At 45.5% G+C, this 10,381-nt stretch overlaps 1 pseudogene; it reads right to left on the reverse strand.

Annotated features, from left to right (window-relative positions):
• Positions 1–541: 541 nt before the first annotated feature.
• Positions 542–9,111, reverse strand: LOC135537739 (histone-lysine N-methyltransferase, H3 lysine-36 specific-like; annotated as a pseudogene).
• Between the last annotated feature and the right edge of the window lie 1,270 nt (positions 9,112–10,381).

Consider the following 10,381-nt stretch of genomic DNA (forward strand, 5'->3'; position numbering starts at 1 on the left):
GACACTAATAACATATCAACAGATGAACCAGAGGCTGACCAGAGCAGTCACTAATAACATATCAACAGATGAACCAGAGGCTGACCAGAGCAGTCACTAATAACATATCAACAGATGGAACAGGGGCTGACCAGAGCAGTCACTAATAACATATCACCAGAGGCTGACCAGAGCAGTCACTAATAACATATCAACAGATGAACCAGAGGCTGACCAGAGCAGTCACTAATAACATATCAACAGATGGAACAGGGGCTGACCAGAGCAGTCCTCCCAGCCCCTTAGCACCAGTTTATGTCCCACACTGTGCTATGCTATGCTGGGCATAGGAAGGCATTGCAGTGCGAACACAGAGGCAGCTTCGTATTTCGCTTGGCACCACCAGGACAATCTCTCTCTCTGTCTTTCTCTCTCTGTCTCTCATTGTCAGTCCATCAGAATGTCACTTGAGAGATGAGAGCGAGAGAAAAAGTATTTTCGTAAGAGATGGATAGATGGAAGAAGGACTGGAAGACAAGGGGGAGGGATGTAAAAACAGAGTTCATTTCTCTTCATCTTCCACCCTCCCCCACTCCTCCTCCTGTCCCTCTACCCCCCCCTCATCGTCTGGCTCCTCCTCCTGTCCCTCTACCTCCCCCTCATCGTCTGGCTCCTCCTCCATGTAGTCTCCCCAGGTGTCATACACATCTCCCCCTTCCTCCTCTCCTAGTCTGCCCTCATACTGCCCATCTTCCTCGTCAACTACCTCCATCGCCTCTCCTTCCTCCTCTTCTTCATCCTCCTCTGCATCCTCTTCTAATCCACCCACCTGTCCGTCTTCCAGCTCCATCCATCCTCCTCCTCCTCCTCCTCTTTCACGTCCTTGTAGGAGAAGGGGGAGAAGGAAGGGAGAAGTGCAGTATTTGACTATCAGACATGTAGGGACTGCTAGGGGGTCCATAGGAGGAGGTATTGGAGTTCTGGGAGGTGTTGAGGAACAAGCTACCTGTAGGGGGCAGTAGCGAGTCCTGGGTCAGGTCTGGGGGAAACTGTGGAGGGGATAGAACCAGCAGCTGTGGAACCAGGCCTGGGTGGGACCTGACCCTGGGGGTGGAGCAGTCAGGAGGTGGGGGAGAGGCATGCCCCCAGGAGGTACGTACTCCTGATCTCCCTGGTTCCAGGGGCTCGGGTCCACAGGGGTCGTGATCGTTGCAGGCGCAGCCGCCCGTCTATCTTAGAGATGAAGAGCAAGCCCTCACGGTGCTGCGTGCAGAAGGAGCTGGGACACATCTCACAGAAGGAGGCTGCCTCATGACCGAGACGTCACACTGGTGCCAGGGACACTCCCAACGGCCTTAGAATACAGACACAGAATCACTGCTACAATAGAGCTCAACACAAGCATTTCACTACACTCGCATTAACATCTGCGAACCATGTATATGTGACAAATACATTTGATTTGACGTTCCTGAACCACAGATTCTTACAGTCCTTCAGGAAACTCCAGATTTGAGGATTGAACAAAAAGCAAAAACTACTGATATGACTTGTTTCCTTCTCAGATGTACTAAATCAACTACAAATAGACAACACAATAAGGGTTTCAAGCTCTGGTTGATTTCATATTTAATGATATTGAATTGTGTTTGGTTGTCAAAGCAACCACATATGACCATTTAAAGGAGATGTATCTTCTGCCTGTATCAGTCCATCTGTGCCACCGACTGAGTCTGGCTTTAATTCCTGTTGGTCTACAAATGAATAATTGAATTGTGTTGAATTCACATGTCCATCTCAACCAAAAAAATGAAAGATGAAAGAATTAAGGCCAGACAGATGGAACTACCCAAGCAGAAGAGAGACATCTCTTCAAAAATGTTGATATTTGGTTGTGTTGACTACTCAACGCATCTCAATATCACTTTAAAATACAATGAATAGCCTATTAACTTCTCAACAAGTTAACAGATGCTATGTTGGATTCATGTCTCCAACCCAATCATGAATGCATAATCTATGAGCAAAATTACTGTTTTTTACCTGAATTAGCCACGAAATCCCTAGTTTGAATGTGACTTCTTTCAGAAATTCTCCTTACATTTACCTGACGTGGACCAGCAACAGAGCAATTTGAGTTTCAGCCAATTAGCTCCAGCCCCTCACGCGACAGCGTAGCCTTGTGGTTAGAGCGTTGGACTAGTAACCGGAAGGTTGCAAGTTCAAACCCCGAGCTGACAAGGTACAAATCTGTCATTCTGCCCCTGAACAGGCAGTTAACCCACTGTTCCTAGGCCGTCATTGAAAATAAGAATTTGTTCTTAACTGACTTGCCTCGTTAAATTAAGGTAAAATAAAATAAAATAAAAATTTGAGTGACGCACACAGTAAAGTGAGAGCAATGACATGCTGCACTTTCATAACTACTGACTAAAAAGTATACAAAAGTACCAGAGAATATCTTACAAACTAATGTAAAATTCTACCTTCAAATGAGTAAAACATTTACGGCCACATTTTGAGAATACTGTAACTACATATTTATTCTCATATTTATTCTTAGGGAATCATATAAAGCTGGTTGTGCTTTGAGATGGTTGAAAGCATAGTGATAAACACATTGGAAATTCAACTACATTTTGGCTGTATTTTTGAGTGGATGAATATAGGTTTTAATCTAATTGATCTACGTCTCAAACTAATATTACGTAATTATCCACATTGAAATTACGTGGAGCGCCCAGAGGGAAGTTACACCCCCCCCTCCCCATGTCCAAATCCCTTGTTGATGAGTTCTAATGACACAAACATCTACAGACTACAACTTCTTAGGCAAGTCCCATACAAAAATCACACGCAATATAACAGCCATTTTGTGTCCAAGAGCTTCCATGGGGGAGGTGGTTTCTCGCCCCTTCACTCACCTGCAGGTCTCTTGGCCAGGTTGAGGAGCAGTCTGCGTGGTAGACCTTGGGACATCCTGTCTTCTTACAGGACACGATCTGTCCTCCGTCCCCACAGCTGAAACAACCGTCAACCTGCTGCTGAGGCTTCCTCTTCACCAGAACCTTCTCCTTTAGTTCCCTTCCTTCTCGTCACCTGGTTCTGCTGCACACACAGGTCTTCCTCTTCTAGACTGCTATATTCACTTCTTCTTGCCTTTAGACTGCTATATTCACTCTGCGTGCTTTAGACTGCTATATCACCAGTCTGCTATATTACCCAGTCTGCTATATTACCCAAGTCTGCTATATTCACAGTCTGCACATTCACAGTCTGCTATATTCACCAGTCTGCCTTTAGACTGCTATATTCCCCAGTCTGCTATATTCCCCAATCTGCCTTTAGACTGCTATATTCACCAGTCTGCTATATTACCCAGTCTGCTATATTCACCCAGTCTGCTATATTCCCAGTCTCACCAGTCTGCCTTTAGTCTGCTATATTCACCAGTCTGCCTTTAGTCTGCTATATTCCCAGTCTGCCTTTTAGACTGCTATATTACCCAATCTGCTATATTAGTCCTATATTCACCAGTCTGCTATATTCCCCACCCAGTCTGCTATATTCACCAGTCTGCTACTTATGTCCCATATTCACCAGTCTGCCTTTAGTCTGCTATATTCAGTCTGCCTTTAGTCTGCTATATTACCCAGTCTGCCTTTAGTCTGCTATATTATATTCCCAGTCTGCTATATTCCCCAGTCTGCCAGTCTGCTATATTACCAGTCTGCTATATTCACCAGTCTGCTATATTCACCAGTCTGCTATATTCACCAGTCTGCTATATTACCCAGTCTGCTATATTACCCAGTCTGCTATATTACCCAGTCTGCTATATTACCCAGTCTGCTATATTACCCAGTCTGCTATATTCACCAGTCTGCTATATTCACCAGTCTGCTATATTACCCAGTCTGCTATATTCACCAGTCTGCTATATTCCCCATTCACCAGTCTGCCTTTTTAGTATTTCACAGTCTGCTATATTACCCAGTCTGCTATATTTCACCAGTCTGCTATATTCACCAGTCTGCCACCAGTCTGCTATATTCACCAGTCTGCTATTTCACCAGTCTGCTATATTCCCCAGTCTGCCTTTAGTCTGCTGCACCAGTCTGCTATATTCACCAGTCTGCTATATTCACCAGTCTGTCTGCCTTATTCCCCAGTCTGCTATATTCCCCAGTCTGCTATATTCCCCAGTCTGCTATATTCCCAGTCTGCCTTTAGTCTGCTATATTCCTCAGTCTGCCTTTAGTCTGCTATATTCACAGCCTTTAGCTGCTATATTCACCAGTCTGCTATGTTCCCCAGTCTGCTATATTCCCCAGTCTGCTATATTCCCCAGTCTGCTATATTCCCCAGTCTGCCTTTAGTCTGCTATATTCCTCAGTCTGCCTTTAGTCTGCTATATTCACCAGTCTGCTATATTCCCCAGTCTGCTGCCTCAGTCTGCCTTTAGTCTGCTATGATTCACCAGTCTGCTATATTCCCCAGTCTGCTATATTTCCCAGTCTGCTATATTCACCAGTCTGCCTGGTCTGCTATATTCCCCAGTCTGCCTTTAGACTGCTATATTACCCAGTCTGCCTTTGTCTGCTATATTCCCCAGTCTGCTATATTCCCCAGTCTGCTATATTCCCCAGTCTGCTATATTCCCCAGTCTGCCTTTAGACTGCTATATTCACCAGTCTGCCTTTAGACTGCTATATTCACCAGTCTGCTATATTACCCAGTCTGCTATATTCACCTGTCTGCTATATTCACCATCTGCTATATTCACCAGTCTGCTATATTCACCAGTCTGCATATTCCCCAGTCTGCCTTTAGTCTGCTATATTCCCCAGTCTGCCTTTAGTCTGCTATATTCACCAGTCTGCTATATTCACCAGTCTGCTATATTCACCTGTCTGCTATATTCACAGTCTGCTATATTCACCAGTCTGCTATATTCACCAGTCTGCTACCCCAGTCTGCCTTTAGTCTGCTACCCCTACTGCCTTTAGTCTGCTATATTCACCAGTCTGCTATATTCACCAGTTGCTATATTCACCAGTCTGCTATATTCACCAGTCTCTATATTCACCAGTCTGCTATATTCCCCAGTCTGCCTTTAGACATATTCCCCCAGTCTGCCTTTAGACTGCTGCTATATTCCCCAGTCTGCCTTTAGACTGCTATATTCCTCAGTCTGCCTTTAGACTGCTATATTCCTCAGTCTGCCTTTACTGCTAGTCTACCTAGATAAATTCAAATGTTTTGTATATTGACATTTGTCAGTCTCCTCGGGCCTTTTACATGGTCGGACCCCAGGAACCAGAGCAGTTGGGCGCTCCACATTTACACACCGTCTCTCCCCGGACACTCCAGGTTGTAGTTGAAGGTCAGCTCCACACCTGCACACAAATAAAGATACCTGCAGAACTGAGGTATCTTTACATTACAAAGATACTTTTGGTCACAAGCCCTAGTGCCTGAGGAATGGAAATGGAACCGGGCCCCAGTAGTTAGTAACAGAAATGGAACCGGGCCCCAGTAGTTTGTAACAGAAATGGAACCGGGCTCCAGTAGTTAGTAACAGAAATGGAACCGGGCTCCAGTAGTTAGTAACAGAAATGGAACCGGGCTCCAATAGTTAGTAACAGAAATGGAACCAGGCTCCAGTAGTTAGTAACAGAAATGGAACCAGGCTCCAGTAGTTAGTAACAGAAATGGAACCAGGCCCCAGTAGTTAGTAACAGAAATGGAACCAGGCCCCAGTAGTTAGTAACAGAAATGGAACCAGGCCCCAGTAGTTAGTAACAGAAATGGAACCAGGCCCCAGTAGTTAGTAACAATGGAACCGGGCTCCAGTAGGTTTGTTAGTACTTCGTCTGACCTTCGGGATGTCCTCCAGGGCAAAGAGCCCCACCCTGGTGTCTCCGTTTACTGTCCACTTCTGGGTCTCACAGTTGGGCTGGCAGCAGTGATTCATGAACCTCGCCTGGTTCCCTTGGGTCCAGCGTCTATGATCCGGTCCTTGTCCAGAGTGAGCATGTAGAAGTTACAGATGTCGTTCTCTTGAGCATGTTTGATCCTGGCTCTGCACTCCTCCTCGTCTATCACCTCCCCCACGTACTCATTCACAAATGCACCCTGAGAGAGAGAGAGAGAGAGAGAGAGAGAGGAGAGAGAGAGAGAGGAGAGCACAGACTCAGGTTATAATCCAGCTGATACACAACACCTTTTACATCACAGACACAGCGGCATGGAGGCTAAATATACTACTGTATGTCCACATCTTAAAAAAAGATCATCAAGGATAATCAGGGATAAAGAGGCTTGGAATTGAATTGAAAATACTTTATTTATCCCACAAGGGGCAATTATGTAGGCAGCCATGCACAACTGTAGTGGGACAAGGTTCTCTTAACAAAACAGAAACACAAGGGGAGCTGTTTTGTTTTTGTAGTTTGATGCTCTAGTCTGTACCTTCTTGATGTCGGAGACTCCCCGTAGCCCCAGCCTCGTGACAAGGTTCTGAAGATCTCCACCTGGGTGTACTGTCTCTTGGTGTAACTCTGGTTCAGACACCTCTCCCCTGCCAAACACACCTGAGGGTGGCACTCATACATCAACATGCGGTTGATACACTCGGAGTCCATGCCACACGGGTTCTCATCAGACGCCCTTGCAGTTACAGCGAGGCACCTCCGATAGGTCCGCCGTGATGATCTGGACCTTGCCAATTGGTCGGTTCACCTGAGAAGAATAAGCACTTGAGATAAGCGGATGCAATTCAAACTTCTGCGTGAATTATGCATGGAGAAGGTTTAAAGGGGCGGTACCTTGATGTGACTGTAGGGAGAAGTTGTTTAAAGGGGCGGCACTGATGTGTCTGTAGGGAGAAGGTTTAAAGGGGCGGTACCTTGATGTGTCTGTAGGGAGAAGGTTTAAAGGACCTTGATGTGTCTGTAGGGAGAAGTTTTAAAGGGGCGGTACCTTGATGTGTCTGTCGGGAGAAGGTTTAAAGGGCGGTACCTTGATGTGTCTGTAGGGAGAAGGTTTAAAGGGGCAGTACCTTGATGTGTCTGTAGGGAGAAGGTTTAAAGGGCGGTACCTTGATGTGTCTGTAGGGAGAAGGTTTAAAGGGGCGGTACCTTGATGTGTCTGTAGGGAGAAGGTTTAAAGGGCGGTACCTTGATGTGTCTGTAGGGAGAAGGTTTAAAGGGGCGGTACCTTGATGTGTCTGTAGAGAGAAGGTTTAAAGGGGCGGTACCTTGATGTGTCTGTAGGGAGAAGGTTTAAAGGGCGGTACCTTGATGTGTCTGTAGGGAGAAGGTTTAAAGGGGCGGTACCTTGATGTGTCTGTAGGGAGAAGGTTTAAAGGGGCGGTACCTTGATGTGTCTGTAGGGAGAAGGTTTAAAGGGGCAGTACCTTGATGTGTCTGTAGGGAGAAGGTTTAAGGGGCCAGTACCTTGATGTGTCTATAGGGAGAAGGTTTAAAGGGCAGGTACCTTGATGTGTCTGTGGGGAGAAGGTTTAAGGGGCGGTACCTTGATGTGTCTGTAGGGAGAAGGTTTAAAGGGGCAGTACCTTGATGTGTCTGTAGGGAGAAGGTTTAAAGGGGCGGTACCTTGATGTGTCTGTAGGGAGAAGGTTTAAAGGGGCGGTACCTTGATGTGTCTGTAGGGAGAAGGTTTAAAGGGGCGGTACCTTGATGTGTCTGTAGGGAGAAAGTTTAAGGGCGGTGCACTGATGTATATGTGAGAGGAAAGAAGGTTTAAAGGCGGTATGATGTGTCTGTATATGGGGAGGAGGTTTAAAGGGGGCAGTACCTTGATGTGTCTGTAGGGAGGAGGTTTAAAGGGGCAGTACCTTGATGCTCTATGGGAGAAGGTTTAAAGGGCAGTACCTTGATGTGTCTGTAGGGAGAAGGTTTAAAGGGGCAGAATCTTGATGTGTCTGTAGGGAGAAGGTTTAAAGGGGCAGTACCTTGATGTGTCTGTAGGGAGAAGTTTTAAAGGGGCGGTACCTTGATGTGACTGTAGGGAGAAGGTTTAAAGGGGCGGTACCTTGATGTGTCTGTAGGGAGAAGGTTTAAAGGGGCGGTACCTTGATGTGTCTGTAGGGAGAAGGTTTAAAGGGGCGGTACCTTGATGTGTCTGTAGGGAGAAGGTTTAAAGGGCGGTACCTTGATGTGTCTGTAGGGAGAAGGTTTAAAGGGGCGGTACCTTGATGTGTCTGTAGGGAGAAGGTTTAAAGGGGCGGTACCTTGATGTGTCTGTAGGGAGAAGGTTTAAAGGGGCGGTACCTTGATGTGTCTGTAGGGAGAAGGTTTAAAGGGGCGGTACCTTGATGTGTCTGTAGGGAGCAGGTTTAAAGGGGCAGTACCTTGATGTGTCTGTAGGGAGAAGGTTTAAAGGGCGGTACCTTGATGTGTCTGTAGGGAGAAGGTTTAAAGGGCGGTACCTTGATGTGTCTGTAGGGAGAAGGTTTAAAGGGGCGGTACCTTGATGTGTCTGTAGGGAGAAGGTTTAAAGGGGCAGTACCTTGATGTGTCTGTAGGGAGAAGGTGTAAAGGGGCAGTACCTTGATGTGTCTGTAGGGAGAAGGTTTAAAGGGGCAGTACCTTGATGTGTCTGTAGGGAGAAGGTTTAAAGGGGAAGTACCTTGATGTGTCTGTAGGGAGGAGGTTTCTTGTCGTTCCTCCTGTCCTCCTGAAGCTGTCTCATCTCCTTCTCAGCCTGAAGCGCTATAAACCGCTCAGCTGTTTCATTCAGAGCTGAAAGGAAACGGAAGTTAGCTGATAAATCTGTGGTACCTGGAAACATCTCTATTGCTTAAGACTTAGGAAATGCTCTTTGGCATTTCTTCCTAAAATGAAGTCTATTGTTTGTTATATATTCTATTATAACCAGGTAAAGGAGATTTCTTTCTAACCTTTTTTGTAGATGGCGTCACAACCCTTCCCCATCTTTTCCTTGTTGTTGGCATCTCCCTCCATGTAAGGGAAGACTCTGGCCTGGTAGGTCCAGGCGTAGTCCTTAGAACCAAAGAACTGAACGGGGAACTCCCCCACCTCGTGTTTCATACGGAGGATCTTCTCTGGGATGTTCTTAGGAAGACACACCTCCGCAGGCCACCACCTGAACAAAGGATTGGAGATTTTACATGATACATTGTGTATACAAAACATTAGGAACACCTGCTCCTTCTATGACAGACTGACCAGGTGAATCCAGGTGAAAGCGATGATCCCTTATTGATGTCACCTGTTAAGTCCACTTCAATCAGTGTAGACGAAGGGGAGGAGACAGGTTAAAGGAGGAATGTTAAGCCTTGAGACAATGGAGACATGGATTGTGTCTGTGTGTCATTCAAAGGGTGAATGGGCAAGACAAAAGATTGAAGTGCCTTTGAGAAAGGTGCTGGTGTGGGAGATTGCCAGGCGCACCGGTTTGTGTCAGGGCTTTGCTTTCTTTGGGTTCTTCCTTCAACAGTTTTCCTGTGTGAATCAGGAGTGGGGTCCCACCCCAAAGGACATCCAGCCAACTTGTTTAACTGTGTTTAATGCATTGGAGTCAGCAAGGGTCAACATCCTGTGGACGCTTTCAACTCCTTGTAGTGCTTTATGTGAGTCAGGCTGTCCAAGGGCAAGAGGGGGGTGTTACAAAGGCTGTGGCGGTAATGACATTATGTCTGCCTGTTATTGTCACGCAAAAGACGACCGGTCTCACTGTAATTTACCGTTAATTAACAAACACATTTAGCATCTCCAGGCCTCCATGCATTCAAGCCTCTGATGAACATCTACATTTAAATAAAGGTTAAATAATGTTGTTTTTTCAGAAAACATTTCAAGTCTAATAAATCTATTTAATATACACCATCACAATACATTCATTATTTATTTCTAAAGAAACATTATGAAATTAAGAAATTTTATTTCAGAAGAACAAAATATGAGTTAGCCTACTGAATGTAATTCGGCTATGCGCCATGCTGTAGGCTAGTTAATTTAGCAGACAAGATATGCTTATAAGTCCCGTTCCATTATTTTATATTGAATGGTTTTATAGTACGAAGCATATTTTTTCCATTCCGGAGCAAGTGCATGTACAGTGCCTTGCGAAAGTATTCGGCCCCCTTGAACTTTGCGACCTTTTGCCACATTTCAGGCTTCAAACATAAAGATATAAAACTGTATTTTTTTGTGAAGAATCAACAACAAGTGGGACACAATCATGAAGTGGAACGACATTTATTGGATATTTCAAACTTTTTAACAAATCAAAAACTGAAAAATTGGGCGTGCAAAATTTTTCAGCCCCCTTAAGTTAATACTTTGTAGCGCCACCTTTTGCTGCGATTACAGCTGTAAGTCGCTTGGGGTATGTCTCTATCAGTTTAGCACAT

Source organism: Oncorhynchus masou, unplaced genomic scaffold, assembly GCF_036934945.1.
Source record: "Oncorhynchus masou masou isolate Uvic2021 unplaced genomic scaffold, UVic_Omas_1.1 unplaced_scaffold_8273, whole genome shotgun sequence".
Taxonomy (NCBI): Eukaryota; Metazoa; Chordata; class Actinopteri; order Salmoniformes; family Salmonidae; genus Oncorhynchus; species Oncorhynchus masou.